At 40.1% G+C, this 22271-nt stretch overlaps 1 protein-coding gene and 1 pseudogene across 1 annotated transcript in view; one reads left to right on the forward strand and one right to left on the reverse strand.

The window, feature by feature from the left end:
• LOC109465585 overlaps positions 1–22271 on the forward strand; it is a 213552-nt pseudogene that overhangs the window by 105076 nt on the left and 86205 nt on the right.
• Positions 1–22271, reverse strand: part of LOC109465598 (LARGE xylosyl- and glucuronyltransferase 1-like) — a 91040-nt gene that overhangs the window by 59600 nt on the left and 9169 nt on the right. The window contains exon 2 of the mRNA XM_019762950.1: positions 17869–17941. The gene's annotated coding sequence lies outside the window, so the exon portion shown is untranslated. The remainder of the gene's footprint in view (positions 1–17868; positions 17942–22271) is intronic.

The following is a 22271-nucleotide window of genomic DNA, read 5'->3' on the forward strand; positions in this document are numbered from 1 at the left end:
AATACCAGACGAGTATATTGAGAATGTGGTACACTTAAAAACAACTTCAAACTGTCAGGTTTTTTTTATTACTAGTATGTCTTTCCACGTTTGTCTTTCTACATTTCCTGTTCAGAACAACATGCCCCCAAGGAAATTACACGACAGCCCCCCCTCAGTTAGCACTTAACTCTGGGAAGGAAATAGTGTTCTGTTGGGGTTTACGGAAAAAGGAGTCCAGTCCGATTGGCGGAAAAAGCAGTCCAGTCCGATTTTGGGGTGGAAAAAGCAGTCCGGTGGTTTCTACAAAATTTTACGAAAGACCATAGGCACAATTTTTTCCTGTGTGTGTACTTCTAGTTTCTATGGGTACTTCGAGTTTCTATGAGTACTTCGAGTTTCTATGGGTACTTAGAGTTTCTATGACTATTTAGAGTTTGTATGGGAACTTGAATTAGCATATATGTGACTCACTATATGCCGCCTTAACCCGTAATTCAGGCAGCCTTGGGTGAGGAATAGCGGACAACGGATTTACACCTCTTGGGACCACCAAAAAGTAGTTTCTATACATACAGGTCACCTATCCACAATAAACAAAAGTTAATTATTAAGGGATTCTTTCTTACAATTGTACTTCCGGTACTTACATGCTTGTCGGTGTAATGCAAATTCTGCCATACGTGGCTTTAGCAGGGGCCGACTGGATGTTGGGCAGCTGGCAACCGTAAAGCGATTTAATCAGGCTACTTGCAAGCAGGATCGGCCCTGGAAATCTCGTCAGTTGACCGCTTCATCTTTTGACTAATTATTATTACTTATATGTAAGTAATAATCCGGAGGCATGATGATGATGATGATATGTAAGTTACAGACTGTAAGTTCCCATGCAAACTCTAAGTACTCATAGAAACTCTAAGTTCCCATGCAAACTCTAAGTACTCATAGAAACTCTAAGTTCCCATACAAATTCTAAGTACTCATAGAAACTCTAAGTACCCATAGAAACTCGAAGTACTCATAGAAACTCGAAGTACTCATAGAAACTCGAAGTGCCCATAGAAACTAGAAGTACACACACAAGAAAAAATTGTGCCTATGGTCTTTCGTAAAATTTCGTAGAAACCACCGGACTGCTTTTTCCACCCCAAAATCGGACTGGACTGCTTTTTCCGCCAATCGGACTGGACTCCTTTTTCCGTAAACCCGTTCTGTTGTACACAGTACAGGAACATTAATCTGCAACTAAATGTTGCAGTGTGTTATATCATTGTTGGATATTAGAGCCTCGCCTTATAATTAGTAACATAATGCTACAGTACAAGCAACATTCCAGTCAAAGGTTTTGGAAATAAAATGCTGGCTCAGAGATCCAGCCCCCAGGGAGCACTGTTTGTTTAAGAGGATAGCCATTTCACAGCCATGAGACTTCCAGCTATAATAGATATGGATACTAGACTAACACCTAATTAGCTCCATGATATGGCAAATCAGATTTGAAAGGAAGGGTTCACTTGGTGAAATTGTAGCCTCCACATCTGACCAGTGTTATGAAATACATTACATGTAGCATTACTACATGTAATGTAATACAATTGTTACCAAGGATAGCAAGTGGTCATAACCAAGCAATGACAAAAAAAGCATGTCTCAGAAATAAGCTATTTGAGCTGTGAACCATCCCGAGGCGGGCCTAGTCATTTGAAGGGGAAACACACTTCTCCATACAAGTACAGGTACATGTAGGGAAGGCCCTGTGTGCTTAACACTAAATGTGGGATATGGCAGAGCTTGTACTGTATTAGCATTAGAAGAATGTGGAGACTTCTGAGTCACTCTGCTATTTTCATTGACAACCCAAGGTGTTCTTCAGAGTTCTATCTCAGCCAGAGGGCAGAGCCTGCATGGGAGGCTTTGATACAAATCAATCTGTCATGCCCTGTTACCAATTAATCCTTAAGTAAATACATGAAACAGCTTCTGGTTTTTCATGCTGCTTAGCTGCTGCCTATCAGGAAACACACTTCTCCATTCAACTTCAAGTACAGGAAGGCCTGGCCCTCTGTGAAAAGGTGGGATTATTGGCAGAGTTTGGCATTTGGCATTTAGCAGAATGTGGAGATATGACTATGGAGAAATTTTTTTCCCTTATCAATAGCTTCTACATGTGTGTACATGTAAGGTATAATTTCTGAACCCTTACATACAGAGGTCTGATGGAACTGGTGTTTCATACCATACATGTAGATGACTATTGTTCCTATTGGGTTCTAACTGCACAAGCTAAACTTGGTACAAGACTGCCATGCAAGTTGCAATAAAGTCAAAGTTATCGAAGGCTTTTTCAACTGTGTTAGGTTAACATAAAATTCCCTTTCAAACCTCTGTCACATAGTCGAAATACAAGGGAAACACAGGGGAAACACTCTGGACAGAAGAGGGTAAGTTTCCTCTGTGTGTCCTCTCCTTTTTCCCTCTTCAGAGGGTCCCTAATGTTTGTTTTAGAGGAGGTATAGTGGAAGTGTTTCCAGTGTGTTTCCTTCTCGCCAATTAGAGACTGTGTTTCCAGTGTGTTTCCTCTGTGTGTCCTGGTAATTAATCACTTCTAGGAGCAGAGCCCTGCAAAGCTGAAGGACAGCAGACTCCTGCCTTATCCCTGGGGCTTGTTATGGGTGAAAAATCCATGCACTGCCAAGGCATAGACAGAACAGTGAAGGAATGTATAGTGGTGCCATGACAGACCACCTTACCATGTGGTCACACAAGTCACATGATACAGACTATCATTTTTGTCCCTTACTGTGTGTTCTAAGGAACTAGAAGGACCAATTCTCTTTCAAGGCAATGCATACCCATCCAGATACAGGTTTAGAAACACTGGTGATAGAACACAGTTACAAATGTACTTGATTTATGAATGATGGATAGAAATTCTGCCCCTTGTACTCCTTGTATATATATATATAACTACAGGCAAAAATTTGGAACACTGAAGACATTGTTTCATTTTGTATATATGTAGGCGAACAGTTACCTGAGCAAAAATATTGTGTTCAATGCGAGAATTGGGGAATGAGCATCTCTGCAGCTAAAGCCATTCTTGCAGGCACACCTCAGGGGGGAATTCTGTTACCAACAGGCAACACCCTTCATCATAGCGATTAACAACCTAGACTCTGGGATCCCGCCCAATGTCACACCTGTGAAATATTCCTGATGGCATCTTTACCACATGTTAGAGACAACTGGAGTGTTACGCCAAAAGGCGGTTATACCGGCTATACAGATACAGATACCAGGACAAATGCAAACTATTTAAGTCTCACTGGACAGTGTTGACTCATGGGCAAATTCATATTTTTGAATGAAGGCGAATGCAAATAAGGACCAGGTGACATGGTCATCAGTTACCGTCAAAATTCAGTTATACCCTTAAGGGGCGAAACCGTTGAGAGGGTCTCTTTATAAGCTCCTTGGAGTAGTCGTCAGATTTACACAATGTCATACTATTAGGTAAAAGTTGATGTACAGTTTTCGTGCACTTTTCTACTGCATGTACAGAGTTTCCATACTGTCAGGTTTTTGCCCATATGTAAATTGGGACTTTTGTGGACGGTCAGACGGCTTAAGCTTCCTGCTACGTAACGGGACTGAGGATGAGGAGAAAACAGGGTCTTTGAGCTGTTGCAGCTGCAAACATGGCTGGCACAATCTAACTTTGCAAACATAACAATGATATGACAGCAAAACCACGGTGTAACTTAGAAAATCCCATGTGTATTATTATGCACTAAGAACTATCATGCATATTTATGCATAACCCTAAAAACACTTATGCATAATTATGCATAATTATGCATAACCCTGAGAACAGTTATGCATAATTATGCATAACCCTAGCAAGCCTTATGAACAATTATGCATAACTGTTTGAAGAATTATGCATAACCCTTGACCATTATGCATAATTATGCATAACCTTCAAACCCTTATGCATAATTATGCATAATTATGCATAATTATGCATAATTATGCATAATGTTGCAAATTTAGATTATTCCCCAGGGGGCAATCGATGGTGGCTACGTATTTCTTACATCATTTTTACCTATAGTTTGCAATTTTAGCCCATCAGGGTGTAAGGTGGCTGAGATATGGGAGGCCAGTCCGGAATTAAACTGGAAGTCCGGAATTAAACTGGAGGCTGTTTTACTTTAATTTGAGTTAAAAGCTTATGATATACCATGGATGCAACAGTTCCTGCGAAAACAATCTAGCCCGAAAATACATTTTGAAATGTTTGTGCTCATTATGCAAGTTGCTGGCAGTTTTTACTATTTTGTAGCAGCAATAAAACAACTGTGAACCACTAACTAGCAGAATAAAAGCCAGTTACAGACGTGTACATTTTGTACATGCAGAACCCCAACAGTTATGACTGTGTTTGATCTTCTATAATTGGTTTCATGATTTTTCAAGGGTTTGAAAGAAGGCACATTCACTCATTTCATAGTTGCTGGTAGTACACATTTTACATGTACAAAATAGCTGGCAGCAATTTTTGCAGCTCGTAGAAATCTCTTACAAAGACCCCTGCAGTCTTGAGCAACCTTGCCCTTCAGCTTGTTCAAGGAACTAAGTTGTTTTTTTTCCAGGAGGATTGGGAAAAGGCCAGAATCGATGCTCACTCCTGCTATCCTCACAATCAGGACTGTGAAGTGTGAAGCCTGTGGAACAGTTAGAATCAGGCCTTCAGATGTGCTAACTGGCACAGAGCCTTGTGATGAATGATGGTACTTCTTCTGACTCAAGAACCATTTTCAGATAATTTGCCTACATTGCAAGTACTAGTAGTGCTGCATACCTGTTCACTGGACTTGGATCCGGACTTGTAAGAATGTTTAGGTTCTAGTCCAAAAAAACCTAAAAGTGAAGAACCGAGTCCGGACTTATTTCCATAAAGACTATTTCACATACCCCTTTTCTTTCCAAACCACCTAAAACCATCTGTAGATTGCAAAATCTTTGCTGCAAAACGAAGAAAACATTGCCATCGGGCATTGTCAAGTACCGGCCTCCATGTTATGTGGCCAAAGTTTCACCCAGACAACATTGCAAGGTTGTCAACATGCAATTTTGGGTTTAGGTCCGGACTTACAAGTCCGGAACTGAACCTAAACCTCTGGACTTGAATCCGGACCTGAACCTAAAATTGGGTTTATACTATTAGGTAATTATGGCACTTGACAACTTAGATTGAAAAAGAAACAGCAGAAATTTGACATCGCTGAAAAATTTTCATAGTCAAAAATTGACATGATTTTATCAGGTATAATGACATCAAGCAGTGCCTTCCACTTGTTACATAATTTCACATCAGGGAAAAAGTATAGTTTCAAGTCTTTCTTTCAAAATGCCCTTGAAATTTGGCAACATTTCAAGAGACCAGCTACATTATCATTGTATCTACATGTACATTGTAGCTCTCCACAGTCATTCCTCAGTAAGACATCTGGAGCCCCATTGTCCATTGTTTAGAACTTTTACTCAACCTGTCACAACCGGTTTTGCCCTGCATGTGAGTTTGTTGTACAGAGGTTAAATGACACACATGCACAAATAAAGTGCTCAGTATTAAACCTTGCTAGTGCATGTCAAGTGACCAGTATAATATGCAGTTCATTAATGTACTCAAACTCCTTACATAAATAGCTCTAGTTACAGAATGTAGCCCATTCTTCGAGGATAGCTTCCCACCCAGCTCACGTCCTGTCAGACAGGGATGGCATGCACGGACACGGCCCATTTTCAGGGCAATTGAACAGAATAATCCAGAGTTAATTTACACAGAGGAACCTGAGGGAGGAATCTGTGTTCCAACTCGCTCACCGATAGTCAATATGCTCAACTGGGAAAGGGATATCAGCCTGGTAATTAGAGTCTGAACCATGTAACACAGCCAGTAACAACCCACACAGGCACATATGTCTGGACCCTCAGTCATGTTCATCCTACACAAAACCAATCATTCATTCCACCTGAACCATGTAACACAGCCAGTAACAACCCACACAGGCACATATGCCACATATTTTTTCGCCCGCCCGCTCCTTTCTTTTTCTAGAAAAATCCGTTAACCAAGAAATTAAATTGGTGTGGCCTTACTACCATCCCACAACAACACTAACAACTTTCTACAGCTTAAGCTTATGACCCAGCTCACAGAGTCATGACTGTGTTCTATCTGCATAATGTCACATCACACACAGAAGCAGTAGGCTTCTTTCTTTTCATTCCGTCAATAAGGGCCAGAGAATCACAGCAAAAAAAAAAAATGTTTGACTCCCATTTGTGCTGGAAATGACAATCTTCTTTCAGAATACCGGTAAGTTAAATCACTTTGCATAATCTGTTAACTGTTTGATTATAATTTGATTTTCCATTTTGCAAGCATTTTGCAGTAATTTCTTTCACCGCCATCTATTAAATCTACATCCTACAATCCAAGCTTGTGTCAGTTGGGAAATCTGAGCAAAAGGAGTAATAAGATCATATCAACAGTATCTCAAAACCTAGATTTCAATATTGCCATCAAAATCCATATTTCAACTTATTTTGACACTTCCATTATGGTTTATGACTCTGAGTTTTGAAAGATAAGAGTTTCTGCTGATCTGAGAGATTTGTGAAGAAGGTGGTTATGTGGGCATCAAACTTCAGAATGATTGATATTAAGGCTGTAAAACAAAACTTATCTTATGATAGACTGTTCCACAACAGGTTTACGGGATGCCTGCTACTGAATACAAATGCACTACAGATGACCTTCCCTTCCTCTTTGGCAATGGAAGAACAATGAAAAGGCACAAAGAAACGACATATTTGGAAACAAGAGATATATTGTACTTGAAAGGGTAAAAAGGTTTTGGGACGATATTCAGATGCATACTTCATCTACAAGTTAATTGTCTTTCATTTTTATCAGAATCAGTGATTGATTTATTTGTTTGGCTGTTCAGCACACAGCCAGGGCAGCCCAACTAGCCTGTGGCTATTGCAAAGGGCTTGCCCTTCTGTAAAAGACAAGACATTACAATGGAATTTGACATGGCCAGCAAAACTAGTATCATAAACACTTGTAAATACACAAAAACATTTTATACAAAATTAAATGACCTAAAATTGCATCTATAATGGAAGCTACACAAATTAAAGAAGTCAGGGTCAGTGCATACACATAGTTACATGTATATAAGGGTCATCTGGAGAGTCCCTGAGCTTCCTTCCAAAATCAGTGATACTTTCTCCCTATATTCTTACAACTAATGAAACACCAGGCAAGCTTCCTCCCACAAACTGATGGTGCCTAGAATGAACAGGAACTGTATGCAGAGATGTCTGGCTGTGTCTGGGGCTATCATGTGGAACAGCATACCAGAGGATGCACAGTGTGCTCCATCAGTGACAACTTTCAAACAAAGAATATGGTAGTCGAGAAATTTGATTTGCGGACTGATTTGCGGACTGTGATTTTGGACAAGATGTGATTATTATGTTAGGTATTTACTAGTAATTTATTTTTGTATTAATTTAAATTTTATTTACTTATTTATTGTGTTCCCGTGACCACCCCCCCCTCAACTGGACCTCTGGGAAGAGCGGCTAAGGCCGACAGGGCATTTCCAGTATAAATAAAGGGTATTGATTGATCATTTTCCCTTCCATCCCTAAAGATGCCTTTGCTTCCCTTGTTAGCTTCTACACTCCCATCGGGTGATGCAGCCCTATTGTGAGGTCCCATTCCACACATTCACTCACAATACCACCTACTCACCGTGGGCAAGCAGTAATTCTTCTTTTATGAGCTTAAAGGAACAGAAAAATGGATTATTTGATAGGTACACAGTAGGAAAGTGTTTGACCCAGAGGGATGTACATGGTAAAGCTGGTTAGTTTGGTGAAGTCGGTTCATGAATGTTTTAAGGAGCTGAGCAAAGTACTGTACAGTAAGGGTTTCAGCACCAAGGACATGGCCGATTTAGCTATTTGGAAAGAAAAGACATGGCCGAATTAGGTACTTGGAAAGATCAAAATTCAAGGTCAGTCTTAAAATAAGGGTATGTGTCATGCTATATTTTGAGTCACTCACGGGGAAACATGTTCATTTTGAAGTACAGATGATTCAGCAACAAACGAGAATAGCTTAAGCACACCAAAGGTCAACGGTCGCGACTATTTTCACGCTCAAAGGGGTGTTCTGGGACCACCAAAAGGCACCATTTTCACGCCCGAAAACACATATACAATAAAAACAAAAGAACGTGCATCATCTACAGCCCAATAGCAAAACTTACACCAAAAAAATCCGTCCACCCAAACACGAGAAACAGCTGCGAACATAAAAATCTAAATCTCTCACAAAACCCGTCCGCGGAAGGAGGTAACAATTTACTAGAAGTTGGCACCAAAAATGGTTCTTGCCTAAGTGTTTACATCAACAGCAGTGATCTTTGAGGGTGCAAAGAAACTTATCATTAGCATCAAGTGCAGTCAGTGACCTCAAAGCCGGGTCGGTGACCGTGCCAGAAGTAGTCAGAGATTTTCTACTTTTGGAATTTTTGCTTAAGTCCCTGACGGCACAGGGAGCAGTGCACTTGTATCACCCTGCACAGACACTGTACTGACACTCGGTAATCCACAGAATTTTGCCAAGCTGGAGAATATTGCTACAAAAGCCTCGGCTATCCCAGGGATAGATTTGCACAATGCCTCCTGCTGCAGAGTTACAGGGAATGAGTAAGCCCCTCGACGTGCCACAGTGTTATAAATGAGACATGACTGCAGAAACTTCCCCTGTGGATATACTGTATGTACATGGAGAAACAGGAGGAGCCCAATCTGTCCTCTTTAGGCCACACCAATTTAATTTGTTGTTTCTCAGATTTTTTCAAGAAAAATAAGAAGCGACAGGGTAAAAAAAAAAAAAACAGGCCAAGGCACCCCATGATGGCCGGAAATGTGACAATATGAGCCATGAAGTGAACATACCAGGCTGGTTTATAATTAAAACAATAGATTTTGAAACAAAATTGCATTGTTACATTGTTAACAACTAGGAAGAAATTATAGTACTTTCTTCAACCGTTGGGGCCAAAATAGTCTTTCATTGAGCATTTTGCAGTTAATTTAGAAGGAAACAATTTTTTTTTTTTTTTTGCAAATAAAAAAAAAATGGACAGGGCGATCCGAGAAGCAACAAATTAAATTGGTGTGGCCTTAACAAATTTGCAATATCACATTTTTGCCTCAAAGATATCAGCATACCATGGGATCATATAGAATTCAACTTACTACTAATACTAGTCAAAATTTTAAAATGTAGGAAGCTTTTTTTTTCGGCCCGCCTTGTTTTTTTTTTTCGCTCGTTCGCATTAGATTTGGACTCTGCGGAGGATGTCATCCATAAAAAAAGTCTTGCTGTGGCCTAATGCATGCAGCTGAACAGCTATTTGTGGGTCTGTATCAAATTATTGCAACCTGGCGTTGTATTGAACAAATATTTGCAACAGTCCATTTAGCAGGCCGTCCCATACTGTGAACTCTGCAAATGTTACTATAATCCAGGACACTAAACAACCATATATGAGAGCTAATTTAGCCTAACAGAAATACCACAAGTCATAGAAGGGAGCTGTGATAGCCTCTTCCCAAGGACGAAACAGTACTCTGGGGAAACCACACAGGCTCTAATTTGACACTTTCAGATGTCAAAATTGTTACTTGATGATGTCTAAAAGCCAGAAGACATCAGTGTGACGGCTCAAATGGCTCCCTGAAGAATATATTGTACTTTGTACTGCATCTAGTGATGGGAACTTTGGAAAGTCCATCTGGTAGTCTCTAAGTAGCAACTGTAGTAAAGCGACGGTCACAACCCACCGTACGTGCTTCTGCGTGCTGTCTACGTGCAAAAACGTGGGCAAACGCAGGGCACCCGTGCGTGGTGAGTACCACCTCCGTACGGAATCCTACGGATTTGGGAGCACGCAGACACGCCGTAGAACTTTAAGTGCATGTAAAACTTTTTTTTACGTGCGGTCTGCGGATTCACCACCCGTGCGTGCGAGTACAAGCGACGCGCGTGCCCCGGACGTGTCGTGCGGAAGAAGCACGTGTGAGTACGGCCTCCTTACGGTAAAGTTGCAATCGCACAGAGATCGTACGTTGTAAGCACATACAACTCACTTACCACTTGCGCAACGTACAATGCACGGAACCGCTCACGGCCAGACGTAACGTGCAGACCACACTCTTACACCTTGCAAAACCGTGCGAGTGACGTGCGAGTGACGTGCGTCGATGCCACTCCTTCCGCACATTTTCAGAAAAAAACGTAGCAGACGTAGCCTCCCAAAAAACGTACGGACAAAAAGCACGTACGGCGGGTTGTGACCGTCGCTTAACTGTTGTTGCATGAAGTGTGCTTTAATTTATTTACTAACCTTCTCCCCGCTGCCTGACCTGATATCCAATACAAATTTGCTGCCAAATGGCTACCTTAGCATGCTGGTGGTTAAAGTTGAAAAGTTCAATGATAATACTGTCTACATGAGACAGTGCTGAGGGGTTTGGACTTGGAGGCTATGGTTCATATCAAGTTGATGAATTAGAGTTAGACAATTTACTCACAGGCAAAAAGCTGCAGTATGAAAACTGCGTACCTACAGTCTTTAACCCTTGTCCTGCTGGCATTTTTTACATAATATATTTTAATAATTTGAAATCTTAATCAGAACACAGACCCTTGACTTTTTCTTGCCCTGCGGTGCTATTATAAGTTACTTACGCATTCATTGCGTTTTGCTGCAGTGTGTTGCGTTGCACGAGAAACACCCCAAAATCGTACACAATTTTATGTAATACCTGGGCCGCGATTACGTTCGATACAGGTGTTCCGGCCTGTGTGATAACTAGCGGTATGGCCCGGGGGTTCTTAACGCATACGGCCCGGGGCATCCAAATGTTCCATAGAACGATTCGAACGCATTTCGCCCTAACCGCGTGTGCCACTTTGGAATTTCGAATACAAAATTCGGACGTTGGAATTGACATTTTTTGGGTTTAGGGACACCAAATTTTTGCTCATTTCGCATTGAAAGGTGTGTTTTTTTGGGTGGGTATTAGTACTATTACATACTTAGATAAATTTCGCATTGGTCGGGCTGGTACCTCGGGCGATACGGAATACCCCGTGTTGTATTCTATATGGCACTACATAGATGGTACTGTATGTGCAACCCTGTATACAAGTACATGTATATATGGGCCTTGCAGGACAAGGGTTAAGAACAGCATTTAGCCCTCGATATAATGCATAATTACCTCCATGGAATGTGTCATGGAGGTTATATTTTCAGTTGCGTTTATCTGTCCGTCTGTCCGTCTGTCCGTCTGTTGGTCAACAAGATAACTCAAGAACGCCTGGATGGATTGTTTTCATACTTGGTGTGTTGGTAGGGTGTGACGAAAACTAGAAATGATTAGATTTTGGTCCCCCTAGTGGCTTCCCTTGGTACTGCAGCGCAACTTCCGGTTTTGATATCTCGCGATCTGGACATGCTAGGGTCATGAAATTTTGATGGAAGGTAGCTCTCATGCTTGGGAAGAAGTCATATGAGCCCCCTAGAGGCTTGTTCTGGAACTGCAGGGCACTTTCTGGCGAAATGTTTAAAAGCCAATTTAAAAGTCCAGACAGGAACAACATATTTTCATTATTTTTGGTGTGTCGGTAGCTGAGAGAGAGATGTACATAATTAAATGCAAATTATGCAAATGAGGACTTTATTTGCATAATTAATGAGGAAATTCTATAATTACAGTGTTTTACATTATACTACTTACATACATGTAATGTATGTAACCTATGGCAGGCGGAACTTCAACAGATACTAATTATGCAAATGATGTCTTAATTTGCATAATTAATGCGAAAATTCTATGATTTCGTAATGGTGAATGATGAGAATGTCATACTTGGGACATCTGTAAGTTAATCAAAAGTTAACATACATCAAGATGCATATATCATGTTAATGCAGAGGTCATTTGCACAATTAAAGAAGAAATTTACATATCAAGATCATATTTCATGGAGGTATGAGATCTCGGAATTCTTGTTTGAATATACAATTCTTAGTAATACGTAAAGCAGGCTGAATTACATTGCAAGAAATGTTTGATGTATGTAGTTTTCGCAGGTGTACGCAGTTCTCACGTGTCAGGTTTTGCCTGTGTGTGTAAATCGGTCTGTAGAATTGAACTGATTCCCACTGATCGATGGCTCCTTACCACAAATCCGACACCACATGTTCCCGATCCGGCTATCCATGCAGCAAGATTCATGGCACCATTAGGCTCACACTTGACGTCAGAGGCAGCGTGATAGATACGGTTATCTAATCTAAGGTACCAGGTATCCAGTGATGGATTAACTTCTTACAGTTGGCATCTAGTTTAGGAAGCAAAGTTCACTCCAGGCTGAGACCATTCCAGCCGGCTTGGGTCTCAGTCTTCAACTATAATCTTATCAAGGGACATCATGAAAACTACCCTGGGTTTACATTTGTGATGTAGAGTATTTCACAAGTATTGGAAACTCATGGAGGAGGGGGTCTGGCCTTCAGGAATATTAATTAGCTCCCAAAGGCTTCTGGGACGACTAACAACGATTGCATAGTAAAATTTTGACCTCTGACCCTTGACCCATGGCGGGAACACGCAACCTGCCTGCCCGGAACTGCCGACCGTGCATCCTGTGAACGCATTCTAAAAATACCCTGCAAACAACAATATTGTTACACCTCGCAAATAGAAGATGCTTGTGCAGAACAACAATATTGTTGCGCACCGCAGGACTAGGGTGATAAAGTTTTCCCAGCTTAACAAAACTGCATGTATCAAACCTTCACCTCAGGTTATCCCATAACCGATACAAATTTGATGCCTGGGTGCCCCCATCTAAAGGTAAAATTGCTTTCAAAAATACCTCATCTGCAGGATTAAAATACATCTACGACAGCCACGCGTGAGCAGGTACCGACGTAAGTACGGCATAAATCTCCATCTCATATCACGTGGAGCAAAGACTCACTGAGTAATTCTGTAACCAATACAAATTTAATGCTCTGATGACCGGCTGTATTAGCGGTAAGGTTACGGTGTGGGAGATATCGCGTGTGTGGTCGGGATTGAAGTATGGTCGTCACACGTGTGAGCAAGAATTGCAGTAAGTGGAGCATCAATCTCAATCTTACAGTACATGTGCATGTTGCAGACAGTCCAACTTCACCAATCTAATACTTTTGGGATTCCTTGCGTAGTCCGTACTAAAAAACCTGCTTTTCTGACAACTCTCTAGTGTCACTGATGAAAGGTAACGTAGTGAATGCTACCTGAAACGTCCAACCATTTAAAAAAATCATAATTATCAAGTTGCTTGAGTAACTGTTTTTGGTGTATCATCCTATTACCTGAATGTCTAATTTTCACCGACATATTCCTTGCTTTATATTATATAACACCTTCAAAGTTGGTATGCAGGGCATAACTCTAACCTATAACTTCCCAGATGCATGGACTGTTGCGATAGTGCTCAAAGCAGCATAATGTTTTATCCATTTTACATGCCACAGTTTCTGGATCTGATCAGTGTTTTAGCCAGACTGAATTTTTTTTCCTCAAGTCAAATTTGTTTGACATGAAACCATGTTAAGTTATGACAATTCTAGGGGATCCAGGAAAAATTTGAACTAATCTTGAACCCTTGAAATTTTTTTTTCTGCATTTTGCGGCGAAAATTTGCAGATAGACGAAGCTAAGTTTACTGCTGATTATTGTCTGATATGACAGATTGTGATTTTCTTTCTGTCATGAACAGCAAAATTCTCTCAAATGACAGAAAGACAGATGCTGGCTAGACCATCTATTTCCAGGTTTGAGCACTCGAACACACAAAAAAAAGTTTTGAAAAATGTCGTAACATTTTCAAACATTCTACCAACGCACGAAACAAAGAACAAGGAAGTCACAATGTCCTTGACAAACTTCAATAATCTAATGTATGCAGGACGGTAAGATGGTATTCACGCATGGTTAGGTCTTGAAGAACATACAGTGTCTGTCTTCATGTTATATACATGTAGCTTTGACTTGAGTCCAAGTTCACCCATCTATACCTGTGGGATTTATAGCCCAATGCTATGTAAGGCTCCAGTATGCACCTCATGACTCCAACCTTTAAAAATGAGAATTCAGTGGTTAGAAGACAAAACCCTGCATTTTGGAGATGAGCTTTAATACCAATTGACTGCACCACAGGTCACCTTTCTGTGATCAACAATAATGTGGCATTTATGACATTCAAAGACTGAATTAATAAGTTTTTGGATCGAGTAATGTACAATGTAGATTGTACAAGCAACAGTTGTATTACCAAAACTAACATTGCCCACTTAGGCTCAGGTACGTTTTACTTGGCAGCAACTTAAAGAGTAGTAATGGTCAAATAATGTGTCCATTTTAGGTCGCGCTTCACCGCCTCTGGCGGGACCACGTCGGCATTCGGCCGAGGTACGCTGGGAGTAGGGCATCAGCAAGCAGGTCGTTGACCTCTCACATTGATAACACGCTACCTTTTTATCAAACAACAATGAATGTAGTTTCTGAGAATCGTGATCGGCCAGGGCCCGTTTTAAAAGGAATGTATGGCACATGGACCAGATGTGAGGAATGCGAGTTACCCGAATCGCGGTTTGGGTGACTTCCCATAAACACGGCCAAAGTTTTCTAAATCTTCATGAAGAGATTAATGGTTATTCAATGCTGCATTCTTTAACTGAAAGGTCATTATGTTACAGATCTGCCTGCATATGTTCCACCACAGCCAGGCTGACTCAGGCTTTATGGCCCCTGCATGTCAAAATGCAATTTTTAAAGTTCAGATTGTGAGAAATGATCGTAAACCAGCCGGCTTGTCCGCTGAACTGAGGAAGATTGTACTCAGGCCACACCATTTTAATTTCTTGGTTAACGGATTTTTCTAGAAAAATAATGGAGCAGGCGGGCGAAAAGAAAAAATTAAAGACAGGCCTAGGCTTCCTATTATGGCCCAAAATGGTACGATAGGAACCATGAAGTCAACACACCAGGCTGGTTCAAAATTTTAACAATGAATTTTGAACTTTTAATGCGACCACTGCATTGAAATATGGAGTGACTGTAACAAGTAGTAAGAAAAGGACTGTTTTCAACTGTTCAGGGCAAAATATGAGCATTTTGCCATTCATTCTGAATTTTTATTTTCATTTGCAAATCAGAAAAAAAAGGAACTGTTAACCGGGAAATTAAATTGGTAGGAAGGCTGACCTTTAACATTACCCGTCACACGCAATGGCAGTTTATGGCTAATCCTTATGTACAAATACAGTACAGTGTAGCCTCCTTTGCAGGCGTTTCTGCTTTTTCTTTGCGCCAATTTGCACTCTTCTAATTTTCACCAAGTTTTCTAATCGCACTTCTCTGACAACCACCTTTCCAGTCCATCAGAGAAGTTAGAGATTCTTTATTGACACAACAAAAAGTACAGGGACTTAGGGACTTTTGTATAGTCTTCTACAACTAAACATCTAGAGAAGTGTGCACAACCACCGTAATCATTAACACACCATTCACACATCCAAAGGGCCCTGTCCTTGGTGCTGAACACACCATTCACACATCCAAAGGACCCTGTCCTTGGTGCTGAACACACCATTTACACATCCAAAGGACCCTGTCCTTGGTGCTGAACACACCATTCACACATCCAAAGGACCCTGTCCTTGGTGCTGAACACACCATTCACACATCCGAAGGACCCTGTCCTTGGTGCTGAACACACCATTCACACAGCTGAATGGACCCTGTCCTCAATCCATTGTAGCCCTTCATGTATTTGTGGGTACCCCTGCAAATCTATTTCTCATTTTATATTATACTGCCGTTTGTTTACTCAGTTAAGAGCTGATTTCCTTAACAAACTTTCTCGGTCCTTTGATTGATTTAAATGCCCTTTCTGAAAGTGCCAGGCTCCATCTTGTACTCAGGGAGTCGTGTACGATACCTTCTGAGTACAATGTTATTTATCCAAGCTTTCATAAGAGGCATTAAACGTTTTTCTTTTACATAATATACTCCGTTTTGTTTCTAACATATAAATAATATAATACTTCTCTTGTTGATATATTGCTGTATGTATAGGGGTTTAGTTTTCAGCGCACTACTTTATGTTTATGACTGTATGACTATTGTATTTATGTTAAATGTTAAGTGTGGCTGTAAAATAAGTTGTATAACTTGAGTTCAGCCCCACTTCATCCTTGTATTTGTATTGCTTTATTCAATAAAAAAAATACATTGTAGGCATTCCAATGAAGGCAGTCGACTAGTCAGAGAAGCATGTGCCATGAGAAAACTTGGCCAATCAGAAAATGGTGAAAATTAGAAAAGACACAAATCAGTGCCCCCTCCCCTTAAAAATGTTATGATTTGGGGTTAATTTGGTGTCCAACTAAGCGATACAAAGAAGTTTTAATAACACTTAATGATGAATACAGCATAAGAAATAACATAATTAGGACATAGAACAATGTTGAAATATCATTGAATTAAAGTATGACTAATGGTAAATTACAAAATGGCTAATGCAATCCCTCACGGAAGACCCTCTTTTGTGTGTGTATCATGAACACCTCTTCCAAAACTGAATCCAAGTTTCTCATGTCTACTATAATTTTAACTTGATAAATTGATTGAGGTACAATCAACATTCAGGGCAATGTTTCTATCTCCACATCTGGACAATTTTCTACTTAATCCATCAATACTGAGCAGGTCTTTTGTCACCATCGCTGTTTCAGAATTTCCATTTTCGTAGGAAAGAATCCAATCATTATTACCACATGGGGTGTCATATATCAGCGTAATATGACTGCCTGCAAAGTCAAGTTCATATGAGGCACATTGTGCTCCAATTAAAGTCTAATCCAGTGTTCACCACAAGAGCTAGATTAAAATCAGGAGCACTTTGTCATTCTGTAATGGATATAATTACATTTATTTTACAGTGTAACCTTTGTTAGAAGGTTATGTTTATGGGAGCATTTGTGTGTGTGTGTGTGCAAGAGTGCTTGGGCTTTCAAGAAGCATAATCTTCTGTAATACCTCTTCTTTATTACTATTCTTCATTGAGTGGTATGAAAGTGGCCCATGATGTTTATTGCTCTGAAATTTACTGTAGTCTACAGTATTAAATCAAATTAGTTAATTAATATGTACATGTATCAATATTTATATACATGTACAGTACTTAAAACATCATTGCTAGGAGGGGAAAGAAGCTCTCGATCTTTGATTTTGTGTTTGTTTGTTTCACATAACCATAAAGCCGCCTTTAGGCATAACAGTCACTACAATGTAGTTTTGTACATTAAGTACACTGTGTAAGACCGGACTGTAAGATTTGAACCACTCACACTAGGAAGGACCCCTACTACTTTTGGTAAGTGCAATGGAGTCTTTAACAATATACATGTATGCTCAACGTATGTATCTCCTCAAACACAGGACCTCAGGCTGAGCTCAGGCTTTACAGTATATCACCAGTCGACTGAGGCTTTAATTCACCCAAGTTGAGTGAGGAAATAGGTTTACAAAATCATGCCTTTCTCAAGGACACAGCAGTGGGGCCTGCCATGGATTCAAACCCAGAACCTTCTGGTTCTGAGTTAATAACCGTAACCACAAGACCACCTTGCACTGCAAGTTCACAGTTGGAACAACAGTACTACTGACCTTGTTTTAAACGACTGTAACTGCAGTTGTTTCCAACCAAGCCATCACCCCAACACATACATGTGTATGATACCTGTAAAAAATAGAAGAAGAAAAATAATTCATTAATTTTCGATATACAAGGCTTAGCCAACAATGTGGTAATACAAATGTACATGACATACATTGTAGTGGTATGTCTTAACTACCATGATGATAACCATCATAACAAGAATTCCGAGACCTCATACCTCCATGAAATATGGGCTTGATATGTAAATGTAAATTTCCTCTTTAATTATGCAAATTACTTCCACATTAACATGATATGTGCATCGTGATGTATGTTAACTTTTGATGAACTTACAGATGTCCAAAGTATGACATTCCCATTATTCACCATTAAGAAATCATAAAATTTTTGCATAAATTATGCAAATTAGGTCATCATTTGCATAATTAGTATCTGTTGATGTTCTGCCTGCCATAGGTTACATACATTACATGTATGAAAGTAGTATAATGTAAAACACTGTAATCATAGAATTTCCTCATTAATTATGCAAATAAAGTCCTCATTTGCATAATTTGCATTTAATCATGTACATCTCTCTCTTAGCTACATACACACCAAAAATTATGAAAATATGTTGTTCCTATCTGGACTTATTGGCTTTTAAACATTTCGCCAGAAAGTGCCCTGCAGTTCCAAAACAAGCTGCTAGGGGGACCAAACTCACACCACTTATTCCTGACAGGAAAAGCAATCTGTCACCAAAACATCAAGACCATAGCATGTTCAGGACAAAAGATACAAAAACCGGAAGTTCTGCTGCAGTACCAAGGTCATCCACCAGGAGGCCCATATTTGACCTTGACGTTTGTCTTCCTAAGACTAACCAACATACCAAATATCATCATAATCCATAAAGGCGTTCTGAAGTTATGCTGACCACAAAGTTGCGGAAACACAGACACACAGACACACACACATACATACATACAGACACGCCAAAAACAATACCTCCATTTTTCATGGAGGTAATTATTACAATGGACTTACCCACTGGCAGACAAAATCAGAACTTTTGTGATACAGTTACTGTTCCGAGCAATTTTGCTGCAGTCCTGGGGCTATAGGGATTTTTATACAATGTAGTTAAGGACACCTAGGTGACTCACTTTGACAAGTCAAAAATTATAGTCAATGTACATTGTAGGGTCAGGATGTACATGTACAAGTAACATCCATTATACATACTGTATATAGCACCTGCCCTGCCCTACTTGATATTCTCCAGTCACCATTGACCCAGATTTCACCATGCATATTCTTCAAGGTGACCTTGTCTTCATCTTTAAGCCTCTTTATTCATCAGAGACAGTTGATTAAAACTTGCCCTGATTACACCCTGTTCTGATTGGCCATGTTAATTCAGACAGTGGTTGAACCGAAACCCTAAAGGGTTTTTATAAACACAAACATTTCCTTCTTAACAAGAATTCGGAGATCTCATACCTCCATGAAATTTTTTTATATGTCATAGACTATGGACATAAGGTCGTAATTAGCATAATCTAGTTTAATTTATGGTTTTCTAAATTCAAATGACAACATTTTTCGTGTATTCGTCTCCTTTGTCATGCTTCATTCCAACATGTCCTCATTAATTATGCAAATGACCTCTACATTAACATAATATATGCCTAGTGGTGTTAACCTTTAAGTACTGTAAATGCATTTTTGTTCGTCAGGGATTTAACTTCGCGGTTTTCGCGAAGAGCTTGCTTCGTGAAGTCATGTCCCTCGCGAACTGTTTACCGTATCGCTACACTCCCATCTTCCAGGTGTCCATGTAACGTTATACTACTACCCATAGAGCCAAGTATAACTATCCGTATTGTCTCAGCAGAAATAGACACAAATAAAAGTAGACCTGTCCAGTTCTTCAAGAAATAGAATATTTCTGTGCTATTGTTGAGTATCAGAATTATTTATACTGATAAAAATTATTTTATGAGACACCGAATCCAGTGTCAGGCCATGTCAACTGCGTACAAGAAATCTTAGCGTGCACGTCGCGGGGCCGCTTGCGACAAGAATACGGCTAAATTGCAGGCACATCCACAAATATTTTGATCAAAAACATAATTGCTGGGATCTGAAATGTTACTGGGTTCTCCTTAGCGGGAGTTGTATTTTGTTTTGGTTGGTAAAACGGAGGGTAAAAAAGCTAAAAATTTAGCGAGGGTACGACGAACCCACGCCGAGGCACGCCGAGGTCCGTATACTTCCGGTTTGCAAAATCACGCCGAAAACACCAAAAATCCCCATAGAAATATACATTTTCCCGAAAGATTCTTGGAACTATGCATTCCTTCACTAAAAGATCGATGTGTAGTTGTGGAAAAAGCGTTTTAGCGCTTATATTAAAACAAAGAAAATTTGTTTACATCGCGTCGGCCCGCTAGTATGTTACCGCGGCGAGCTGCTCCGACTGACGTACAACCAATCAGAGACGCGAAATGCGGACACGTGACGCGAGATTTGCATACCGTCAAAATTTATGCAGCTAGCTGAGAAAGCCAGGAGCGGGGCATGAAACTAATTTTTGTGTCAAGTCAGCCCCGTATTTCAAGAAATAAATGCCGGGAAACAAGATTTTCCTGCTTTTAAAAATGTATTTTACGAGTTCATCTTTGAATATCCGAGTAAAAATCTAACCGTTCGATGCCTGGTCCTTCGGTACAATACAGATCCCGTGTAATTCTCAGCACGAGCCATCAGTTCGGTATGAATTTTTAACTGCAACCAAATCACTGTTACTCTGTACTAAGTAGCGTTTTGTTAAAAGATTCCATAGCCGGCGATTTTGTGTGACAAAAGAAAAATATTGGGACTTTATTATTATTATCAAATATGGGGATTTCCGGGGCCGGGTAAACCCATGAAAGGGGGGGGGAGGAAGTCGGCATTCCCTTTTGTATTTGGTTCTGCTGTATAGCGAACTAAAATCCCTCGCGAACTCTCTATTTGCTCCGCTGCGTGAAATTTAGTCCTCGCGAACATTAATGCATTTACAGTAACACTGACACATGTCACAAGGTATAAAATTGCCAAATCAATTACCAATAAGGAGTCACAGAATTTTCACATTAATCATGCAAATTAGGTCATCATTTGCATAATTGGTATCTGTTGATGTTCCGCCTGCCACAGATTAAATAGATTACATGTATAACTTACAGTATTATTATGTAAAACACTGTAATTATATAATTTTCTCATTAATTATGCAAATTAAGTCCTAACATGCATAATTCGTATATAATTATGCACAAATCTCTCTCAGCTACCTAGACACCAAAAATGATGAAAATACGTTTACACATTTAAAGATAACATGACCTTCGAAATCTGCTGCCTTGTCTTCTCACCATTCTTTTTATATTCCTCGGTCCCCGGATGCTCGTCTTACACAAATTTGACTGTAAACAGTTACAAATTTTACATGTTTAAATGCAGGTCTCCTGACACGGTGACCTTGAAATCTGGAAAACAACTTTCCACATTTTTTTAAGACACCAATTTTCCAGGGATTTAGCAATCCATGGTTTATTTATTCAACTTTACCATCCGTGAGGTCGTAACTTGCATCATAAACTTTCATCATCAGCCTTGATACCAAACTGATGTCAAGGTTTACGGGTGTCTCATCCCCAAGTGTCACATCCCCAATATACCCACATGGTGTATCCTGGGGGTGGTACAATGTACATGTACGTGAGTAGCGTGACTGTGTAGCCAAGGAAGCAGAACACAGTATTAATGGGCAACCCCCGGGGTCTATGACGCGGGTATAGAAAGTAGTGCTGACAAACCTCTTGAATCCTGGCTAGAGCGACTTATGTGCGTGGTCGCAACGAGAAAACTGCGCTGTGTGGTAAGGAAATGTATCGGCTTGTATACCGTATGAGTTGGATTGTGAAGATTTCCCTGTTCGTGTATGAATGTGTGGCATTACGCAACCGCGTTCTGGGGTGAGCCGGCTGCAGTTCCGTTGACCCCGGTAGATGGCCAAATCAAAGTGGTCGTCATTATGTTAAAAAACTATAACTTTTTTTGGTTTTCAGCTATTTTGTAAAATATACTGTATATTTCAACATATTAGTTGGGCTTGATTCTCTAGTGCACCCTCCTATAATTTTTACCGCGTCGAAGTGAGTCACCTCAGGGTGCTTACATGTAACTATAGAAATCCCCATAGGGTGAAAACTGTGTTCTGCCATCTAGTTTGTACATCTAGTTAATGACCCTGCCATTAGACCATGTTTTTACCTTCGCCAAGAAGGTTATGTTTTCAGTAGCGTTTGTCTGTGTGTGTGTGTGTGTGTGTGTGTGTGTGTGTGTGTGTTGTGTGTTG

Source organism: Branchiostoma belcheri, unplaced genomic scaffold (genome assembly GCF_001625305.1).
Source record: "Branchiostoma belcheri isolate BF01 breed outbred unplaced genomic scaffold, Haploidv18h27 scaffold153, whole genome shotgun sequence".
NCBI lineage: Eukaryota > Metazoa > Chordata > Leptocardii > Amphioxiformes > Branchiostomatidae > Branchiostoma > Branchiostoma belcheri.